Source organism: Vulpes vulpes, chromosome 4 (assembly GCF_048418805.1).
Source record: "Vulpes vulpes isolate BD-2025 chromosome 4, VulVul3, whole genome shotgun sequence".
NCBI lineage: Eukaryota > Metazoa > Chordata > Mammalia > Carnivora > Canidae > Vulpes > Vulpes vulpes.
In genome coordinates this window covers 60,064,768-60,088,398 of record NC_132783.1, presented here as the reverse complement: position 1 = coordinate 60,088,398, position 23,631 = coordinate 60,064,768, and the positions used below count along the sequence as shown (strand labels likewise).

General features: G+C 39.7%; 1 protein-coding gene across 22 annotated transcripts in view; it reads left to right on the top strand.

Moving 5' to 3' along the window:
- CHRM3 (cholinergic receptor muscarinic 3) overlaps positions 1-23,631 on the top strand; it is a 506,233-nt gene that overhangs the window by 364,582 nt on the left and 118,020 nt on the right. For 6 of the 22 annotated variants that reach the window (XM_072755878.1, XM_072755886.1, XM_072755895.1 and 3 more), the window contains one exon: positions 18,409-18,575. The exons of 15 other annotated variants lie outside the window; for them this stretch is intronic. The gene's annotated coding sequence lies outside the window, so the exon portion shown is untranslated. The remainder of the gene's footprint in view (positions 1-18,408; positions 18,576-23,631) is intronic. One more of the 22 variants, XM_072755888.1, reaches the window with a different exon arrangement.

Genomic DNA, 23,631 nt, shown 5'->3' with positions numbered 1-23,631 from the left:
CTATCATAAATAAATAAAATTTAAAAAAAAAAAAAAAAAAAAAAAAAAAAAAAATTTGAAAGACAACCTAAAACATTTGTCCTCAGTGAGCTTTCATTTCTTTAACTCCTTGGGGGTAAGATGACCATTAAATATCATAAATTGACAATGTTGCCAACTCTTTTCCCATTATATATGAGTTAGTGATTTATGTTACTATGCCACCTGAAATTATTTATTTATTTTTAAGTTGTTTTGTATTCCTCTTTAAGAATGGTAAGTTGGGGTGCCAGGTGGCTCAGTCAGTTAAGCATCCAATTCTTGATTTCAGCTCAAGTCATGAGCTCAGGTCATGAGATCAAGCCCCACACCAGGCTCTGCACTCAGCACAGAGTTTGCTTGAGATTCTCTCTCTCCCTCTCCTATATCTCCTCCCCCAAACACACATGCTCATGCTCTCTCTCTCTCAAATAATAAATAAATATATCTTTTTAAAAAACAATAAGTTAATGACAGTCTTTGTTGAAATGTGGACCAAAAAAAGGGTAAAATTGAAGCTAAACTGGAAGAATTATCTTTTGCATGCAGAAGATGTTCCCATCAGAACAGAAGGGAAAGAGGAGAATATTAGCACAGAGGTCGTGTGGTGCATGGACCTTGACTGAGTTTCCATCTGGGGTGGATTGCTCTCTCAGGGAGTCCGTGGAGCAGATCAGCTGCTCCAGTGTGTGTATTGAGCCCAAGATTTGGGTATGGGACAGTACGAATCCAGGGGTCTTATGCAGCTGCTGTGGGAACTCCACTTCTCAGAATCCCTTCATGTCCTTTCTGTGTGTGTATGCAATTTTTCATCACAGAAAAGAATTCTGCTAGCTTGTGAATGTCCGATAGCATAATAGGTTGATAAACTAGGCTTCATTAACTCAATAGAATATTTTTGGCAAAGAAGGGCTGTTCTCTAGCCACTTCTCCTCGTATTTATCTCCTGGCTTGACAAATTCTGAACAGGTAAAGACATACTTCACACAGTTACTATTCAAAAGAGTCTTGTCCAGTGAACCTGAAATTGCCTTTTGTTGGATGACAACTGTGATCGTGTGAAGGAATTTAGTCATACAGTTGATTGGCCACCACTGACGTGAAATTATATGACTCTAGAAAGCCTTTTCTGCCATTTTACCATGCTCTATGACTCAGGATATTCCAGGAAAAAAAATTCCTAGCTCTGTCTGGAAACATAACTTGTAGTAGTCTGGAAATGAAAGAGACCTGGAGATTGTCATTTTATTCCCTCATTTCAGTGTCTCAGGGTGCCTCCCTCAGAACGTTCTAGAAGGTACTAGAGGTGCCAAAGTCTGCTGCCCAGGCTTCTCTGGAGAGATGTTGATCTTTCTTTGTGGAAGCCAGCAAACCTGTGTACAGATGTCTCTTTATTCATGGAGCCTGGGAATCCATCTTTATTCTCCCCTTTGCTCTCCATTGCTTTCTAGGAAACCCAAGAGGTCCCCTTGCCATTGGCCTCTGTGCCTAGCTGGCTGTTTTTAAGTCCCCATTCCTATGACAATAAGTTCTCTTCAGGGTCAAGTACTTGCATAATGCTTTATTATTATGCATTAGTTGTGCACTAGTTATGACGTTTGTAATGGTAATTGTTTATAGCAACAGACAGTAGAAACCTATGCAGACTTTATTTCAACAGTCTGTGACATTTGACAGAAATGAACTGAAGACACATTTTGAGGACGAAAGACCAGTAGTTTAATTTCTTGATGTTGCTGGTGTCAGGATGGTCATAAAAATTGAAGTCTCCTTCTTACCTGACACCATAGGTGGCATTGTAGGGGAAGAGCCCAACTTCTGACTTTTATCTATTTTATTCGATATAAGAACATATGAAATATGGTAAAAAAGACCCTCAAGCAGTGAGTACATTCAGTGCACATTTTTATGGTCAAACGTGGAGGGGGGTGGGCATCGAACTAGCAATGAAAGAAACAATAAAATGAATGAGTACTTTCTTACCAAAAATGCTAGAAATGGGTGAGATAAGTAAGAAGAAATGGCTTGTATAAATAACTGAAATTCTGAGAGTTTATCATCAAATGGATGTATTGTCATAAAGAGAAAATAAAGTGCAGAGAAAGAGGAAAAAACAGTACACGTATCACAGCGTACTGTCTTGCCAAGGCTTATTGAAATACACAATGAATAGCCAAGGTCCTTTAAGCATAAGTAAATGCAGACTAGTAATACTGCAAATAAAGAAGTTTCGGATAGTAACATCTTCAACTTTAGGATGCAGTAAATTATTAATGTCATTTGTGGTTTTGCTTAACCTTTGTTAAGCATATAGTTAAGCATATGTGAAGAATACATAAAATACCTTACCCTCCATCTCACAGAGCACTCTCTTTGTGACATCCAATACAGACACTTCAAGGGGAAGAAGATTTGTGTTCTCACAGCTATGGATCTCACTAATCCTCCTGCTAGGTAGATGGGGAAGTGTTTTCTACATCAGGAAGACACAAGCTTCCAACAGCTAAGCTACTTTCAGAACATGCAGACTCCCACACTAGAGAATCAAACTTCCGAAAGACTTGTGGTTCTGGGGGTTGGTTTTTTTTTTTGTAGGCACGTGATGTCACATTAGTTTCAGGAGTACCACAAAGTGACTTGACATCACTATACGTTATGCTGCACTCACAAGTATAGCTACCATCTGTCACCATATAACACTATTACAGTAGCACTGATTCTGTTCCCTGTACTTCATCATGACTGATTCACTCTGGAACTGGAGCTTGTCTCTCACACACCCCTTACCCTATTCCCCTCTGACAACTGCCAGTTTGTTTTCTGTTTATAGGTCTGCTTCTGTCTTTTTTTTTTTTGTCTGTTCATCTATTTTGATTTTTAGATTATACATATAAATAAAGTCATGTGGTATTTGTCTTTCTTTTACTAATTTTACTTAGCATAATACCCTCCAGGCCCATCCATGTTGTCACAAATGACAAGACCCCATTGTTTTTTTATGGCCAAGTGATATTTCACTGTGTCTTTATATCCGAGAAGACTTAGTGTTGATGCAATAGTAGATTTCATAGAAGAATGGCATATAAATAGCAAGGGCAATGACAAAACCACACAGAAAACCTGAATTCTTATCCTGGCTTTGCCTGTAAAACACTGTGTATCCTTTTGCCCAACTCTTAAGCCCCTGGAGGCCTCTGAAGTGCTCTATTAAAAAAATGCTATATGTCTCTTCTACTTCTAAGGAAATATTGCAAGACTTAGAGAAAGGTAACTGGGAAAGGACCTCCCAAGCCTTTAAAAATATATATTATGCAGGGCACCTGAATAGCTCAGTTGATTAAGCATCCAACTCTTGATTTTGGCTCAGGTTGTGATCTCGGGGTATTGGGATTGAGCCCCACGTTGTGCTCCACACTCAGGACAGAGTCAGCTTGAGATTCTCTCTCTCCCTCTGCCCCTCCCTCCTTTAGTGCACTTGCACTCTCTTTCTCAGATAAATCTTCAAAATATATGTGTATATATATATATATATATATATATATATATATATTACATGTGAGTTATATGTGATACATAATACAGATAATATAACATAGAGAAGATTAGAGAGAGACTGAAACACATAATTTCTGGGACTCTGTAATCCTAAGGAAAAATTAAAATTTTGGCCATTTAAAGCATGTGTGGGTAGAAAATAAAGATGGAGTTCACAAGCTCTATATTAAATAAGTTAGCAAACATAGAAATGTGAACAGAGGGTCACCTGGGTGGGTCAATGGTTAAGTACCTGCCTTTGGCTCAGGTCGTGATCCCGGGGTCCTGGAATTGAGTTTTGCATTGGGCTCCCCGTAGGGAGCCTGCTTCTCCCTCTGCCTGTGTCTCTGCCTCTCTCTCTGAGTCTCTCACAAATAGATAAATAAAATCTTAAAAAAAAAGAAAATATGTGAACAGAAGGGACCTTTGCTTGCTAATCAAATCTTTTCTTATTCATTTTCACCTCTTTCCCAATGGACTTGCATATTTTTCTTTCTAATGATAGTTCAGTTAATGTCTGCTACATACAACATGAAAATCAGGCTGGTGTGATTTTTTTTACTGCATATTGTTTATATGTGCCTAAGATAAACTGAAGTTGCAATGCTAATTAAATGTTAGATTATTAATTTAACGGCATAAAATGTGACCCTCAGGAATCTAAATCTTTCAGATTCAAGACTTAAGTTCCAAGTCTGTGTCTTTCATTTCTCCTGCAGGAAAAGGAAAACCATCATAGAGAACCAACTAGAACTTTTGTAAAACACTGTCCATTCCTTCAAAAGTGTAGGTCCCTATAATAAAAACAACTTCTGGAGGCCAAGGGTCCACTGATAGATGAATATATAAAGAAGGGGTGGTATATACAGGTACAGTGGAATGTTGCTGCCAAAAAAAGAATGCAGTCTTGCCATCTGCTAAGTGAAATAAGTCAGTCAGAGGAAGACAAATACCATAGGATCTCCTCACATGTGGAACTTAAAAAACAAAACAAAGAAGCAAAGGAAAAAAAAGAGAGAGAGGAGCAAACTAAGAAACAGACTCTTAACTACAGAGAACACACTAATGGTCACCAGAGGGGAAGCAGGTGGGGGATGGGTGAAACAGGTAATGGGGATGAAGGAGTGCACTCATGATGAGCATGATGTAGGGAAGTGTTGAATCACTGTATTTTGCACCTGAAACTAACATAACACCATATGTTAACTAATTAGAATTAAAATTTTTAAATTTAATTTAATTTAAAAAAAAATAAAATAAAACTCCTTTGGAGGAGTAAAAGGGAACTTTTTGGGTTTTATGCAATTCACCTTTAATTTTAATAAACATCAAAAACATTAACAAATTAATTCTGGTGATCGTTTGAAATGAAGGGCTATAATTATATACTATGTAATATATGAGTGAAGTATATAAAGAGCATGAGTAATATTAATTCCTACACTTTATGGATTATTTTTCATGTGCCAGGTGATTTATGTATTATCTTTACCATGACCACTCAAGATGTGTATTTTCTGGCAGGAGATCATACAATTTGTAACTGATAGAATCAGATGGATCTACTTGGTTCCAAAGCTAACACCCTTTCCAGGACACCAGAGCTTCCTCAGGTGTGTTCTACAAACACTGATGTGTATGTGAATCATCTTGGATATTTCTGACAAGCTCCCGGTTGATGTCAGTGCTGGTGACCATGGAGACCACACTTCAAGTACAAAGTTCTGAAGTGCAGTAATCCCAGAATATTTCCATAGAAATGATTAAAGCAAAAAAAAAAAAAGTACTCTTATTCACCAAAATAGGGAAGACTAGGATAAGCAAGACCGAACTGACCTGTTTGCAGTTCTTCTCAGAGCCTTTAATTTGCTAATATGCATTGTGACCCGAAAGGAGAATAGCATATATCCCATTTTTCAAATCTATTTGGCAGTAGAAATCTTTTCTCCTAAAGCATACCTCAGGATTAGCGTTCACTTCCAAAGTATCACTTTCCATCAAGCTGATTATTTAAAGGTAATGCCTTTTCTGGAAAATACTAAAACAAAGATTTGGCAGCAGTCAGAAAGGGGTAAAATTATGTAACTGTTATGATGCCTAATAGTTACTGGAGTTGGGAAGGGACAGAGGGAGGAGAGGGAGATACAAAAATAAATAAAGCAGGACTCATGCCTTCAAGGAGAGCCCAACCTGGTGGAAATAAATGTAAAAAAATAACTGTACAGCAGGATTAAATGAATTTTAAATGTAAGTTTTTAAAAATGCAGTAAGAAATAGAGGAATTATTCATTCTAAACTTTTCTTTGTAGTTTTAAATTCTTTTTTTCTGTATCTGATGCTTCCTTTATTGACATCCTTAGACTGTGCATGAATTTCTTGTGCAGGGGTTAGAAACATTTTCCAGATTTAACCTTTTCTTCTGTCCTTTCCGTACTTCTGCATGGGGGCCAGGCCAGAACATCAGTGGGTTATTTTTGTCTTCAGAACATGTCCTGCATGATTTTGCACATCAGCATTTTTTTTTAAGATTTTATTTATTTATTCATAAGAGGCACAGAGAGAGAGAGGCTGAGACACAGGCAGAGGGAGAAGCAGGCCCCACGCTGGAACCTGACGTGGGACCCTATCCCAGGTCTCCAGGATCACACCCTGGGCTGAAGGCAGCACTAAACTGCTGAGCCACCCAGGCTGCCCACATCAGCATTTTGAATTGCTTCTTCAATTCAGTTGCTTTGTAGGGGGAGTGTTGACAACTTGGATCCATTTGCTTTTCCCTTCCAGGGTGGGAGGAATCAGGGCAGTAAGTAGCAAAGAACAGCCATTGCATCACCACCTACCTGCCTTGGCATCCCTGGCTGGCTGTTGAAACTGGGCTTTCGTTGGTCTTACCCCTGGTTGCCTGGATCTGATCTCAGAGATCTCAAGCAAATATATCTAGGCTGCTATTATGTTGGCCAGAGCTAAGAACTCTGGTTCTCACAGACTGAGACAGCCACAGGATCTTCTTTCCTTTAAAATGCAAATTTTGAAAAAAAATAATAAAATGCAAATTTTGGGGCCACCTGGGTGGCTCAGTGGTTGACATGATCCTGGGGTGCTGTGATCAGTCTCATATCGGGCTTCCTAGTGGGAGCCTGCTTCTCCCTCTGCCTATGTCTCTGCCTCTCTCTCTCTCTCTCTCTCTCTCTGTATCTTTCATGAATAAATAAAGACTTTAAGAAAAATAAAAATATTTTTAAAATGTGAACTTTGGTCATATGATTACTGACCTATTCAGTATATAGAACAGTTGTATAAACCTCACATTCAAAAAGGAATCCTGACATTTTGCTATCAGCTTCGTTGCTATAGTCTTCTCTTTCTAGATCACTCAATAATTCCATCACTTTTTCTTCTGAGGATCAGGAATCATTTGTTTGGTACTTACCTGTTCTTGAGGATAACTAATGTAGCTTTCTTTTGGTCAGATTCTGTTACAGCAGCTCCTTTCCTCTTAAAAGTTGCAATGATAAACAACAAACCACAAATGTGATATTACCTCATCTTTAAAGTACTTTATAGATTTCACAGCATTCTGGTTTAATATTCACCAAGACTCTATATTAAAACATGTTGAACAGTGCTTGAACAACGGACCCCCATGGCATTTTCAGATTTACTAGTTACTTTTTCTTTAAGATTATTTATTTATTTATTTACTTACTTACTTATTCATGAGAGACACAGAGAGAGAGGCAGAGGGAGAAGCAGGCTCCCTGTGGGGAGCCTGATGTGGGACTCGATCCCAGGACCCCAGGATCATGACCTCAACCACTGAGCCACCCAGGCATGGTGGGTGGCTTGATTTACTAGTTTCTAATTTGGCCAAATTCAATGAACGTTTGTGGACGTCTACTTCCGAATGGATTCCCAGGCTGTGGGTGAGCCTCGACAGTACCTGTGTGTATATATCCATATGACTTTGTGGCCTTCCAATCATCTGAACTTAATCAGTAAAGCCTGTGACATGGAAAACTTATCTCTTTGTGAAACATGGTCAATAAACAATTTTAGTGAAATATGAAAATATGTTTAATTTGTGATGTGAGGATATATACAGAAAATATGTGACTTCCTATGAAAATGTGATCCAGAAAAAAGTTAGGCCCCTGAATAAACATTTCAAGAATCTTAACTTGAGGGACTCAGGCTGGTGGCCTTTGCATGTTGTCAGCCCTGTGGTGGATGATGAGTTGTAATGAAGACAGCTGCCTACAGGACCAGGGAAGGCTCACCATGGGCAGGAAGGTGGAAAGACAGGATCCTGACAGCCACACAGGAACTGTTGGGTTGAAAATAGCTAACGTTGGTAATACGAAGAATCACAAATCTTTGTTCACAATCTTGCTTATCACAAAATGAAAGTGCATGTGTGAGCTTTTCGATTTGTTAGAGAAGTGATGTTCAAGAAAATATATTACCTTAAATTAGTATTCCCAATGGTATTTATCCTTTTTCTCAGGGGGGTAAGTTACACATCTTGTGATTTCAGGAGCATTTTAACCTTGGAAGCACTTAACGCCTCCCTTCCACATTGACTTTATCCAGTGTGGCATTCTCAATAGTTCTCCCTTCAGTTCAAACACCTCTGCCTGTTCTCACCTTCAGGCTTTCCTCACCTCTGGCCTGGATCATGGGAGTAACCTCTTACTGGATCCATCTGCCCTAAGACTCCTTTACACTACCACCAGGACTCCCTCCTTAAAAGAAAAAAATTAGAGAAAATCTCTTCATACAGCAAATCCACTTCTAGAAGTCTCTTCTAGAGAAGTAGTAGTCTCTTCTACAGAAAACTCACTTAAAAGGATGCAGATATATGTATCAAAACATTTGTTAATCTTTTATTTGTGACAAAACAATTGGGTGACCTAAGTGTCTGTGAATACAAAAATGATGACATTTTTTCTAATGCATATATATTATACCAGAAGTCAGCAGACTTTTTCTGTAAAGGGGCAAATAGTAATACTTTTGGTTTTTCATGCTATTCGATCTCTGCCATGATTACTTGACTCTGCTCTTATATCAAGAAACTAGCTACCACAACGATAGTGGCCTCTGGGGAGCTCAGTTCATTAAGCCTTTTACTCTTGATTTCAGCTCAGGTTGTGTTCTCAGGGTGATGGGATCAATCCCTGCACCAGATTCCATGCTCAGCATGAGTCTGCTTGAGATTCTCTCTCTCCCTCTCTACCCCCCACCTTTGCACACACACATATGCACATACTCACTCGCTCTCTCTCTCCCTCTCTAAAACAAATAATGTATAATAGGGAGAGAGAGTCACAGACAGACAGAGACAGATGCAAGCAAAGGAATAAATGGATAAAATATGTGATACAGTATACACAAAAAAGAAAAATCCAGAGGAATACACACCAAATATTACTAGATGCTCTTATGAGAGAGGATAGGTATGAAGGCAAGGAAATTTTCCATTTTTACATACTTTACATTTTTATATACTTCTGTATTGTTTAAACTTTTACATGACTATGTATTATATTTACATTACAGGAAAATACTGAAATAATGAATCATCTAAAATCTGAGCCTGTCTCTCCACTGGTTAAAGACCTTCTTTCTGTTGTTTTGCATTCTCTATAGGATAGACTCTAAGCCATTTATTAGAGCTTCTAAGGCAGTTTGTGATCTGCCCAGCCACCTGCTCTGATCTCATCTCAAATCATCCTGCCTCGTCTGGAAAACCCCTTTTACGCTACAGCACACCATGCCATTTTGTGACTTCCTCTCTGCACAAATGATGCTTCCTTTTCTCTAATTGGCTCTTGCTCTGCTTCTCCTCCAGGATCTTCCTCATATATGTCACAGCCCCAGCTCAATGTCCCCTTCTCTATGATCTCTCACTTTTGCCTATAGGCAAAAATTGCTCCCAACATTTTAATATTTCCATTTTCATATCCACTGTTAGACTGGGTTTCTTCAGGCAGGGCTATTGTCTTGTCATTTCTGAATCTCCATACTCAGCACAGAGCTTAGCACACAGTACACACTCATTAAATCTATACAGATGGAGACTTCTAGTCAAAGAAATGTTTTAAGAATCTTAGTGGTACAATAGGGAGATGTTTACACTCAAATTTATACACTGAAATTTAAAAACGTTCAGTAAAGTCTACAACAGAGACTCATATGGCAAAATGTTTTAAATATCCCCATCTAGAAAAGGATTATTCATTAATGATCTGTAGAAAAGTGTGCATACGTGGATATGCTTTTTTGCTTGTGGACTCAGATGTTTTCAGCACCATCTAAGTAGCCAACACAAACAAAAACTTTTTGCATTTTAAGTCGAATAACACATTCTAAGATGTTGATTTATAGCTATAGTCATAGTGACTGTATTCAACTGTAAGTAATAGAGTACCCTGTTAATGGCCTAGATAATGAAGTGTTTACTTGTCTCATATATGAAGTCTAGGGGAAGGCATGTGTTGATCCCTAATTACCTGCTCAGTGCTGGCAACAGGGGCAAATGCACTTTTCATCTTTACATTTACTATTTATTGGCATATGCTCATTGCATTGGCTACACACCACTAAGAATCACATCCACATTTGAGGCAGGTAAAGTATAGGAGCAAAGGCCTCTCTTCATGGTCTTTTAATTCTGAAAAAGAAGTCTTTACGAGTAGTCTTTGCCTTACATTTCATTGACCCCTTACCCATGGCCATTCACCTATCAATCATTAGTCAAGGGAAATGAGATGAAGGTGACTAGTTTACATCAATCATGATTCAACTCCCAACATCCTTGGGAGTATGAAAATGGCCTCCCTTAATTAAAGGAAATTCTGCATGTTACCTCAAGACGTAAGGATATTTTTTAAATGAAAGAAAGAGGGAGGATGAATCTGGTGAGCAAATACTGTCTGTGCCAGTATTGATTACTATTATCAGAATAGCAGGTGACTGGACCTGGATATACTAGGAAGAAAAATCATAAAGAGATTAGACAGGAAGATTCTAGTTCTATTCACAGCTATGGGAATTGAGATGATTGCTTGACTTCTCTGCACTTTTTGCCCTAGCTACAAAATAGATGAAAATACCGTGTATCTATCTCATGGGATCATGGTAAGGATCAAATCAAGATTGCTAGCCTCAAGCTCAAGCCACTGTGAGCCCCATGATCGGCATACCAGCAGCACCAGAACCCTTGGGGTGCAGGGATCTTGATAGATTCTTCTGTGCGTTTGACTTTCAATCTCCATTTAAATTCACTGGTGTCATTGTTCTTTGTGTAGTCATTGCTCTGTCTGGTTGGATATAAATTAGGTGCTTTTAAAGTGTTTGGTCAAAGTAAGGATACCTAGACAACGTACTAATTTAAAATGAAGTGTTTACAACACATAGCAGTTCCTGTGTTGTTTAATCTTCATATCAAATATCAAATATTCATGCAAATAATCATGAAAGGCAAATAATATTGAAATATTATTTCAATATAGGGAAAAGAAAGATTTGTACAATCAAGATATAGAAAAATAGCATGTAATTTAGGGACCCATGCAAAATAAAATTTCTTTTGAACCTGAAGTTCTTGGATGACATACTTTGTTAAAATCTAATGTTTTGTTCATCAACAATGACAGACATATCATTAAGTAAAATGAATCTGAGGAATTGCATCCTGTTTCAGAACAGGGCTAACCATCTGGGGCTCTTCACTCTTACTTCCATCCAGTAAGTTTCTCCAAAATCTGAGGTTGCATCAGCTCATAGAAGGATGTGGGTGAAGTCCCTTAAATTAGAAACAAAAATTGTCTGATCCCTGCCTTGTCAGATATTCCTACTAATGAAAAGGATCAGGAAGGCTTTCTCTTCACAGAAAAAAGGACACCATATACCACTCAGGCATTTCCTGATAGCACTCTGAGGTACAAAGAGGAAGGATTTGAGGATTTGAGGAAGGGGAAATGGATTCCTTAAACCTGAGTACGCAATAGTTCTGGAATTGTTTCTGTCATAGAAGAGAGAATCAATCTTGGTGGAAAATAAGGATCTGAAAATAAAAAGCCAAAGACCTCACATGTATTCTTCATATGAATTCTGTCTTTTTGGAGCTCTTCTGAATTGAAACTTTGCAATAAATGCTATTTGATATTTCTCCCTTATCTGACAGCCTCCCTTGTCTGATCCAATTTGGGATCATGGCCTGAAAGTTTATTTTACTTCTTTAGGTGAGTTATAAAAAGAATTTAGATCAGTTTTGCAAATTACTAAAATATCAAACAATAACTTTGTCTTTGACGTCCACACTAATAATCCAGTAACACTTTTCTATTTATTATTCAAGAAGTAGTTTGAGGCTTGAAAGTTTTCCTACTTACTTCTCCAAGCATATTTGAACCGCAGCCTTGCACAATTAAATATCACTCTCTGAAAAGTACTTATTTGGGAAATCCAGGTGCTCTTTGTCTACGTAAGACAGTCAGCTTTCTAGAAGGTAAAGGACCGTCTGTGAAAATGTTTAAGATTTCCACCCAGATGGGAGGGATTTTTGCAACTTTCAAACTTTACCTAAAAGAATTGTGCTGTGAAAAACAGGCTTATAAATACATATGACTTTGTAGTATGAATGAAGTGTCACGAATCTCCTGAAACAGATAATTCTATTGAGCTTCAGCTTATTCTTAGAACTTCCCAGATGTCTACATGTTACTGTGGTCCCCTAGCTGCCTGTATTCCTGTGGCAATGCCTGGAGCACATTTGCTCAGGATTTCCATGTTTGGGTGGAAGAAAGCTCAGGGTATTACAAAAGATGGATTGTGGACCATATCATGTTATGGGACAAATAAATGTGTGACATATTGTAATACTCACTGAATAATCTGTGGAATATAGTAGAGAGAAGAAATAGATTATCCAGAGCAGAATTTGAGGAGAAGCAGACTGAGGTTTAATGTTGCTGCTAATAGTGACAACAGGGGAAAGGGAGGAGCTTTTAGTGCAATATAGGCAAGTTTGAAAGAAGGGAGATCTCACCACCTGGCGATGGTGCCCTGTGGTTGCTTCTTATCCATTTGAGGCTTTTAACTTGCACAGGTATTTGTAGATCTGACATCCTGTCATATGTGTCGTATACATGGTAGACATATTATGCATGTTGTAGTTCAAGAAGTGTGACCGGTTTTGTGCATCTGTATTCTCATGTGTGCTGGTTTATTTGTTTCTCCATTCATTTCATTCACAGTCTTCTCTGTTGAAAAAGACGTCAGGCGATGAATTGGCCTCTGTAGATATTTCTTCTGTTGCCTCCATAGCAGCATAGTAAGGTGGCTGAAAGCAGAGACCATGGAGCCAGACTCCCTGGGTTTTTGCCTTAGTATTCTCATCCGTAAAACGGGAATAACTTTCTACCTTATAAAGTCGTTACGAAAAAGTACATGAATTAATGATATTTAAGTCCTTAAAACAATATGTAAAACAGTATTTTCGTGCTCCTGGGTGGCTCAGTCAGTTAGGTGTCCAACTCTTGATTTCAACTCAGGTCATGATCTCAGGGTCCTAAGAATGAACCCAGCATTGTCAGGCTCCATGCTCAGGATGGAGCCTGCTTAAGATTCTCTCTCTCCCCCTGCTCATCCCCTCCCTGCTCACTTGCATGTACACTCTCCCTATAAAAAATAAAATAAAATATAGTATCAAGTAAAATTTCAAAACCAGTTCCAATTATTAAGAAGGTAATAATATAAAGAATCGTTCAAGATACTCTCATCTCTCTTAACATTGCTACTCAGAACTAGATGCCACACTTCACACAATTTCATGAAAGCAAGGGGGGAAGTAGAAAAGGAAGGACTGGAAAGAAAGACTCTAGCCCAAGAAAAGATACCAAATGAGGTCCATGCCAGGGGACTGCCTGTAGAGTGCAATGTAAAATAGTACATCCTTCATCTATGAGTGGGAGTCCTAATTCTCTCAACCAAAGTTCTTTGGCTGTCTCTGTTATGCACTGTACTATTTGTATTCTAGAAAAGTTTATTAAACAGATGATTATGAGCAATGGATAAATAGAAGAGAGAGAAACAAGAGCCCACCAAAATAAAATCAAGCCCCAGCAACATCATCATCTATCTGATAGAAGAGATTGGTAAAGCGAAACATTGTGCATCTTGATTTCAAATGAGAACATCTTGATTTCAGAATGACATTTGACAAAATTTTTCAAGCCATTATGATTGGGAAAAAATACATGGATTGCTTAATAATGCAATGAGATGGATGTTTTATTAAATCAGTAATTAACATTTCAAATAACAAAGAACACCTGACATCATTCCATAAAGCTTTGTTCTGGGATTGTGCTTTTTGGGATGGAATAGTTACAATTAACTGAATTGCAACAAAGCCTTCAGGTAGAGAAAACATGAACTTATATCACCTTTAAGCCAGTAAACAGCTACAAATTTGGGAAAGGCACAAAAGTTTTGTTTACAGGAATTAGGGGGATGCGTGTACACAAAAGTGAAAAAGGCCTTCTCTTCCTTGAGCACAAGGATCACAAGGCTAACTAGTGATCTCTGCTACTCAGACACAAGTGATGTGCAGAAGAAACCAAAGGAACCACTTAGTCATAGAGAGCGTGCTGTATTTTGGGATTTATGAAAGACAATAGCAATGAGCTTGAATTGTTCAGATCATGGTAATGTTGCGCCTCCAGACACTATGTGATGTTTCTTTGCTTCAGGGAAACAGTGCTGGATTCGACCCTTGACCAACCACCCTGGTATTCCATTTAACTGGAACACACTCAGCAAGGCTATACCCTTAAACTCAAAAGCATAAGGATATACTCTCCAAATAGTTTCCATCCTGACATGTTAGGGATATAGTCTCAAAAGAGAAAATTGAACTATTAGACCTGATATTACATAAGCCATCCTTTGGAGTTCTACATATTTTCAGCCATTACCAGTTCTTGAAGTAATGAGTGACACAAGTTTACGATATACTGATTAAGTGGTATCCTTATTCATCCTCAGTTTAGTCCTAACATCTCCGAGGCATTGTCTCCTCCACCAGCCTCTCAGAACTGTGGGTTTTAATAGCATCTAGCTATAAAAGTTCCATTTTTACCCTATCCAAGCCTTTATGATCTTACAGGCTTGCATCAGCTCCTCCTGCACACTCATCTTGGCAGATGAGAATTTATACAGACTTCGCGGCCCCCTCCTGCCCCTCCTCATTTCCACCGCCTCTGTCTGGCCTGTTTCCAACAACACTGTAGGATTCTGGAAGGGCAGCCTACACGTTTCTTGCTGTGAGGTGGGCGATCATAGGCCGGCGGGTTCACAAACAGTGTTTTTCTGATAGCAGCTAGGGGATTTGGATTCGATTCAGAAATGACTTGGACATTACCCACACGCGATCCTGTCATTCCTCTCCTTAGAGCCACAATTATAGGGGATGCCAGATCCTATTCATTTTGGCCTTTTTTGTCCAACTTTTCCTTCCCTGATTATAAACACGTGCAATGGCCATAAAAAGCCCTATCCTTAAAGGAGAGTCACTTATAGTTTCAGAAAGGTGAGGTCTCTGTGAGTCCATTTCCACTCTTATTCCCTCCAGGAGGAAGAAATAACATTATCTTCTGGTCAAAGGGCCAGCGGACTGTTTTTCCTGTCTTTATATTTAGAAGGATCACCTACTAATCCTAAGTGATCTCGATGTATGGGTTTGTTTTTATTTGCTTGTATTTTTAGGGACTGAATTAACTTGTTGGCAGCAAGGCCTTACACAGGTCTTGTGACCAGGTCTCCTCCCTTGATAAATTTTGGAGGGGGGGTGAGCGCTACGTTATTTATAATGTCTCTCCCAGCTCTGTTTTTCGGTGATTTGGGTTTAGTCCTGTTCTCCTTCTACTGTGTACTAGATTTGCATACCGAATTGTTAATTAAAACCAAACAGTGTTGCATCCACAGTGACCCATCATTTCCATCCCTTCCTCCATTCTCTTGCTCGATTTCTAATTTACCGTATGTCAGTTTGCTGACTTGGTGATATCCCGCCACCCACGTGCCAGCTCTGCAACCTCCTGGCAAGGTTGTGGCTCCTTCGGCAGGATCTGAGGGTCCCAGAATAAACAGAATCAGGGAGGCAGAGGGAACCCTTCCAGCCTCTTGTTCCGCCCACAGAGCCACATACTCCAAGGCCAGCGTCCTGGTGACCCATGATTACCGATGGACCCCTGGGACTCCCTGTAGGAGCATTTCTTTCGCATCTGTAAGGTGAAATTAATGGGATGGGACACCTTATAAGATCTGGTTTATGTGACTTCTTGAAGTTCAAATCTAAGTTATGAAGGCTGTTCTATTTTAAGTGGATTTTGGGATTTAGTTGAGATGAGAATTTGAGGGTATCAACATAGAAAAAGCACTGGAGCCCCTGGCTTTCTGTCTATCTGCATGGAGACCCCAAAGATGGCTTGTTCTCTTCTCTTCCAGCCTCAGTACTTCTCTGGGCCTTTTAGTGTCCCTGTCCTTTTTTACCTTTTTTTCTTTCTCTCCTTTTGGTGTGAGATTTCTTTCTCACCCTTCCCTCATTCCTCCTTCCCTTCCTTCCTCTTTCTTTCTTTTATGATCTAACTTCTTATCTCTTAATATTTTGTGGTTTTCGCAGCTAATTTTTGCCCTGGACAATGCTTTCTCCTGATCCCACATGTATCATCTGAGACTGACAAGGGTTCGTTCCTTGAAAAAAAAATGGGAACAAAACTGACTCTGGATGGAGCCATCCCCAGTGGGTCACAGTTGTTATTTTAATCTTCAGGGAAAGATTTCCTTTGTAGATCCTTCCTGTTTTGGCACTTAGGAGCCTTTGCTCTGCTAGGGGGTGGAAATATTTTCTTTAAGTGCTATTATGTTTTAACAAATCCTGTCAAGCGTGCTTGTGTGTGCACATGTGAGTGCTTTCATGATATCAACAAATCTGATACTTTGTTTTTAAAGATTTTATTTATTTATTCATGAGAGACACAGAGAGAGAGAGAGGCAGAGACACAGGCAGAGGGAGAAGCAGTCTCCATGCAGGGAGCCCAATGTGGGACTCGATCCTGGAGTCCTGGGATCATGCCCTAACCAAAGGCAGATGCTCAACCTCTGAGCCACCCAGGTGTCCCAAATCTGATACTTTAAACACATTATCTTAGGTGATTTGTTTGAGGACTCAGGCCAACATGGGGGTGGGACACCAACCCCAGCACCAACCCCAGCAGTCGAAAATCTATATAGTGCAACTTTTGCCTTCCCTCAAAACTTAACTACTGATAGTCTACTATGGGCTGGAATCCTTGCCAATAACATAAACATTCAATGAATACATATTTTGTATGTTATATGTGGTTTTTTAAAAGATTTCATTTATTCATTTGAGAGAGAAAGTGAGAGAGAGAGAGTGAGCAGGGGGAGGGATAGAGGAAGAGGGAGAAGCAGGCTCCCCACTGAGCAGGGAGCCCAATGTGGGAGTTGATCCCAGGACCCTCAACGCATGACCTGAGACAAAGGTAGACACTTAACTGACTGAGCCACCCAGGTGCTCTCATGTGTTATATGTATTTTATACTGTATTCTTCCAATAAAGTAAGCTAGAGAAAAGAAGTGTTATTATAAGGAAGAGAAAAATGCATTCACAGTACTGTCCCACATTTACTGAAAAAAGTCCATTATATAAGTGGGCCCGTGTAGTTCAAACCCGTGTTGTTCAAGGATCCACCATAGTAATCATGAAGGGATTCATCAGCTTCACTTTAAACCCATCTTCTTTTTCCCCTACAATAACAACAGCCTATCATTCTTCTGTTATCAGTTTAGTTTCAGGAAGTCTTGTGTTGCTTTAGTCAAGATGCAGTCTGATTTAGTTTTATTTTTTTTAAGATTTTATTTATTCATGAAAGACACAGAGAGAGAGGCAGAGACACAGGCAGAGGGAGAAGCAGACTCATCACAGGAAGCCTGATGTGGGACTCGATTCCCAAACCCAGGGATCACACCCTGAGCCAAAGGCAAATTCTCAATCACTAAGCCACCCAGATATCCCTAGTTTTATTTTTTAAAGTCATGTATGTCCATTTAGTACAACGGAAGGCAGGGGAAAAACCGAGTGAGCAGAGTGCTGTAGCGGAGTTTGGTGAGCAGGACACCAGGTTGTAGAAAATCTTGTAGCCAAACCAGGGAGTTTGAAGTCATACAGAGCCATTAAAGGACAATATGCAAGCAAATTCAATGACAAGTCTTTTTCAGAAAGACCACTCTGGCTTGATTGTGGCGATGGCTGGCAGAGGGTCCAGACAGAAGGCAGGGAGCCTAATCAGTGGGGGATTGCAATAACCCCGGGAGAATCTCAGGAGAAGATTCAAATCTCGGGTGTTGGCTTTCATAAATAAGTCAGTGATACCATTTCAGATAGAGAACTCAGTAAGACCAGCAGAAAAGGAAAGATTGTGAGTTTAGATGTTGGATCCTTAGAGGCTGAAATGCCAGAGTCATCATGGTGTCCCTGCAAGGCAGCTAGAGAGCGGTAGGGAATATGAAGAGACTAGAGTTTCTGCCTCAAAGTAGCTGGCAAAAGTAGGGGGGGCTTCAGGCAGTGGAGTAAAACCACCCATATGTAGAGTGAGAGCTTCACGGGGCAGATGTCACAGGAAGTGGAAAAGCTTGAGGCGAGCTTGTGAGGATGGGAACAAGCCAGGAAAGAATCAAGTCTTAGAAGCCAAGACCAGAGTTTCTGGTGGCAGAAGTGATAGATAGAGGGCTCATCAGATCTGGCAATTCAGAGGTCTTTGTGATCTTAAGATAGGTCAATGGAGTGAAACACAGCGCAGACTCTGATCATGCTGGCCCATGCAGGAGGATGTGGAAACAACTCTCTCTGACTCATCTTTTAATGAGACTGAACATGAGCATCAGCACAACTGAGTTCACAGCACAGCTCTGCCATTGACAAACCTGTTGGACCTTAGGTGAGTGACAGTACACCTTACCCGCAGCTTCTAACCTGTGAAGTTAATACTGGGCATCTCAAAGAATATGTGGGGGATTAAATGTGCCAATAGGTGTACAAAGATTTTATGTTTGATATATTTTATATATTTGTAACATATAAATATAGGACATATATAAAGTACATTTTTATGAGAATTGTGGCCATTTTTACCGTCATTCTTAGATTGAATAATTCAATTAAGTGTTTTACTTCCTCTGAATCCCAGGTAAGGCCACTATTTTCATGGTGTGAAATCAGACAACTACCAAGCTGCAGCAACTTGACTTTTTTTTTTTTATTTGGATGACTCTGAATGAAATTCTCTGCAGAATATGTTAAAACACCAGAGAAGGAAGAAATTTCATTTGACTATGGAAAATAGTATATTTTATGCCATTTTAATTCCTTGAAAGGATACTCAACATGTATTAATTATGGTAGTTCTAGCTAATATATTTGATTAACTCCAAAACCTGAGTGAAATAAAACAATATTAGCTTGTTGACCATCTGTAAGCCTTCTTTGTAGAAATGTTTGTTCATGTCTTCTGCCCATTGTGTTAACTGGATGATTTGGTTTATTTGGTGTTGTCTAGGTTCTTTATATATTTTAGATACTAACCCTTTATTGGATATGTCTTCTTCTCCCATTCAGTAGGTTGTCTTTCAGGTTTGTTGCTTTTTCCCTTCACTGTGCAGAAGCTTTTTATTTTGATGTAGTCCCAGTAGATTATTTTTGCTTTTATTTCCCTTACTCTCAGGAAGCGTAGAAAGCATAGAAAGATGTTGTTATGGCCGATATCAGAAAAATTATTGCCTGTGCCCTCTTCTATGATTTTTATGTTTTCAAGGTCTCACATTTAGATCATTAATACATTTTGAATTTATTTTTGTAAGAAAAAATTTATAGTGTAAATTTATGGTGTAAGAAAGTGGTCCAATTTCATTCTTTTGCATGTAGCTGTCCAATTTGCCCAACACCATTTGTTAAAGAGACTGTCTTGTTCCGATTACATATTCTTTTCTCCTTTGTCGCATATTAATTGGTCATATAACTGTGGGTTTATTTCTGACGTTTCTTTTCTGTTCCATTGATCTTTGTATCTATTTTTGTACCAATATCATACTGTTTTGATTATGACAACTTTGTAATATAACTCAAAGTCATGAAAAGACGCTCAACATTACTTATCATAAGGGAAATGCAAATCCAAACCACAATGCGATATAACATCACATTTGTTAGAATGCTTAGAATCAAAAACTCAAGAAACAGGAAGTGTTGTCGAGGATGTGTAGAAACAGGAACCCTCGTGTACTGTTGATAGGATTGCAAACTGGCACACCTGCTGTGGAAAATAGTATAGAGATTCTTTAAAAAATTAAAAATAGGGCAGCCCGGGTGGCTCAGGGGTTTAGCGCCACCTTCAGCCCAGGGTGTGATCCTAGAGACTAGGGATCGAGTCCCACGTCCGGCTCCCTGCATGGAGCCTGCTTCTCCCTCAGTCTGTGTCTCTGCCTCTCTCTCTCTCTCTCTCTCTCTCTCTCTCTGTATTCTCATGAATAAATAAATAAAATCTTTAAAAAAAATAAAAATAGAGCTACCTTACAATCCAGGAATCACACACCTGAGTATTTACCCGAAGAATGCAAAAACACTAGTTTGAAGGAACACGAACCCATGTTTATTGCGGCATTATTTACGATAGCCAAACTATGGAAACAGCCCAAGTGCCCATCAGTAGATGAGGGGATAAAGAAGATGAGGTATATATATTTATATATATTTATAATGGAATATTATATATATAATGAAATACTACTATTCAGCCATAAAAAAAGAACTCAGTCTTGCTGTAGAGAGTATAATGCTAAGCGAAATAAACCAGAGAAAGACAAAAATGCCATATGATTTCACTCATATGTGAAATTTGGGATCCCTGGGTGGCGCAGCGGTTTGGCGCCTGCCTTTGGCCCGGGGCGCAATCCTGGAGACCCAGGATCGAATCCCACGTCGGGCTCCCGGTGCATGGAGCCTGCTTCTCCCTCTGCCTGTGTCTCTGCCTCTCTCTCTCTCTGTGACTATCATAAATAAATAAAAATAAATCTTTAAAAAAAAAAAGAAACAAAACAAATGAACAAAGGGGAAAAGGAGGGAGAGAGGGAGAGGAAGAGAGACAAACCCCAAACAGATTCTTAGTTATAGAGAATACACTGATGGTCACCAGAGGGGAGGTGGAGGGGTGGGAAATAGGTGATGCAGATGAAGGAGAGCACTTGCTATGCTGAGCACTAAGTAATATAGGGGATTGCTGAATCACTGTGTGGTACACCTGAAACTAATATAACATTGTATATTAATTACACTGAAATTAAAATATAAAAAATAAATAAAAATTTAAAGGCTTGCAAATTAAGATGCAATTCATGCCCATTAAGTAAATGAAAATTACTTTTCAGCAAACTAAAAAAAAAAAAGAAAAAGAACCAGCATTAGCTTCTATTTTATTTATGCAAGAGTACTCTTTGGGTTTTTTTGGTCAGGCATCTCTTCTCTGAGCAGTGATTTGATGATCATTCCATCCTCTGGCTCCACCGTGTTCAGATAGGGTATCTCCTTTGCAACCATTTGGAAGAGAAAGCGAGCATATAAAACTGGTCATGGGAGGATGCTGTGCGCCAAGCTTGAAGTGGTGCACGTTACTACTGCCCATGGTCTGCTGGTAGCTAGTGCCCAGACCTTACCTAATTATAAGGAGGCCAGACAATGTTATCTAGCTCTATGCTCAGGAGAAAGAGAAAGTTAATTTGAAGATTAGCCAGTCAATGCACAGTATGTAAGTGATAAGAAATGGTGCATATTTTTTTTTTCAAGATTATATTTATTTGACACACAGAAAAAGAGAATGAGAGAGACAGAGAACACAAGCAGGGGGAGGAACAGAGGGAGGGGAGAAGTAGACTCCATGCTGAGCAGGGAGCCCAACCCAGGACTCCGTCCCAGGACCCTGGGATCATGACCTGAGCTGAAGGCAGACAATTAACTGACTGAGCCACCCAGGTGTCCCTTGTGCATATATTTTTTACTGTTCTTAACTGGAATAGCACCTTCCCAGCCACACTGAATAAATACGCACTTAGTTCGATTTTAATTTTTGAGGATTACCTAAGAAATTCCTCCTTAGTCTTTTGAGGATTACTTATGATAAATACCCCTTCTTTCACCTGGCAGTTGTGCAAACCTAAACAGAGGCAAATACAAGGCTGTTAGTAGAAGCATGAAAAGTGGAAGATGAGTTCCCTGAGCTCTCGCATTATCAGTTCCTAAATCACATTAGTCTCCTAGAGCCCAGACACAAGAGCCAGGACCTTGCTTGTGTCTCCAAACGCAGCTTTCTGGACATGAAAGTCACACTTGGAGGACAAAACCCCATTTACTCTGCAGTTACATGAAAGGTATGACTTCTGTGGCAAGAACTACTAAAAGAAAAATGTACAATGAAATTATTCACAGACTATTGCTTTTAAGTAGTAAAGTTACACACACACACACACACAATACAGGAAGATATCCACAGGGAGTCTCTCCAGAAGAAAAAAAAAAGGCATGTCCCACAGTTTGTCAAGATCCGTAGCCTGGCTGTCAAAGGGGCAGGCTGAGCAGTTTCAGTAATATCAATAAAGATGTGCTGAAGCAGGATGAATTAAGAATGGATCTGTCTGGGTACCTCTGCATCTTCAGCCGCCATAGAAGTACTACAGTTGATGTTTCAGTGTTCTAATCAATTTCATTTTTTCGATGTCTGAGATGAATGGTACATTTTCCTAGCCTTCCAGAGATTTGCTTCACCTTGGGAGATCATGATCCAAACTGAAGGCTCAGTATCATTTCTGCCAGCCCTGAGAGCTCGAGGGGACAAAAACCCCAATGTATTTCATTAGGTGCAGACACTTGGGTGGTGCAGAAGGGGGAAGATTAGGTCCTTGTGGAGTTGGGTAAAGAGATGGGATAAAAGCTTACCAGTCCACTTGTAAAGGTGAGAAAGAGATGGGGCATGGGGACTCCAGAACCACCCTGGTTGGGTGAGCAGGGGACAAGAAGGTCTACAGTGTGTGTGTGGTGTGTGTGTGTCTATAAATATATCTATTTAAATAGATAAATTTCTTGTAAATCCTCCCAGAATACTGATTTTTTTTAAAGATTTTATTTATCCATGAAAGACACAGAGAGAGCAATAGAGGCAGAGACACAGGCAGAGGGAAAAGCAGGCTCCATGCAGAGAGCCTGATGTGGGACTCGATCCCAGGCCCCCAGATCACACCCTGGGCTGAAGGCAGACGCTGAACCACTGAGCCCCCCAGGTGTCCCTCAGAATACTGATATTTAATAAAGAAGAGGAGGAAGAGTCCAGTGAATAGGGCAAGCCCTTGGACATGTCAAAATATAAAAGAGGCTTCCTCAGTTCCCTATGTCAAGTGTCTTTGTGGCCACTGACCACAGGGTGGGTGTTCTCCCAGCCTCTGCCTCTCTGAGCTGCTTGGCCACCGGTAGCAAGGCTAATAGAAAAAAATAGTATGCTATTTTTTTCCTATGCTCTTTTATTTCTCTATCTGACTTTTACTGCCTGAATCATGGAAGAGAAAAGGCTCTGCTATTTATTTATTTGTGGATTATTGACAGCAGGGAAGCAATGCTGAACAGGACAGAAGTCCCGGCCCACTGAGTGTTTTCAATCTGTTCATCAAAAAGCTTCTGAGGGGCGCCTGGGTGGCTCAGTGGTTAAGGGTCTGCTTTCAGCTCAGGTCGTGATCCCCGGGTCCTTGGGATAGAGTCCCGCATCAGGCTCCCCACAGGGAACCTGCTTCTCCCTCTGCCGGTATCTTTGCCTCTCTCTGTGTGTCTCTTGTGAATAAATAAATAAATAAGATCTTTAAAAAAAAAAAAAGCTTCTGAGATGCAGAATTAATGTTCAAGTATCAGCTAAAGATAGCCTGTGGGCCAGGCAAAACCTTGGGACAGACAGACAAAAAGTC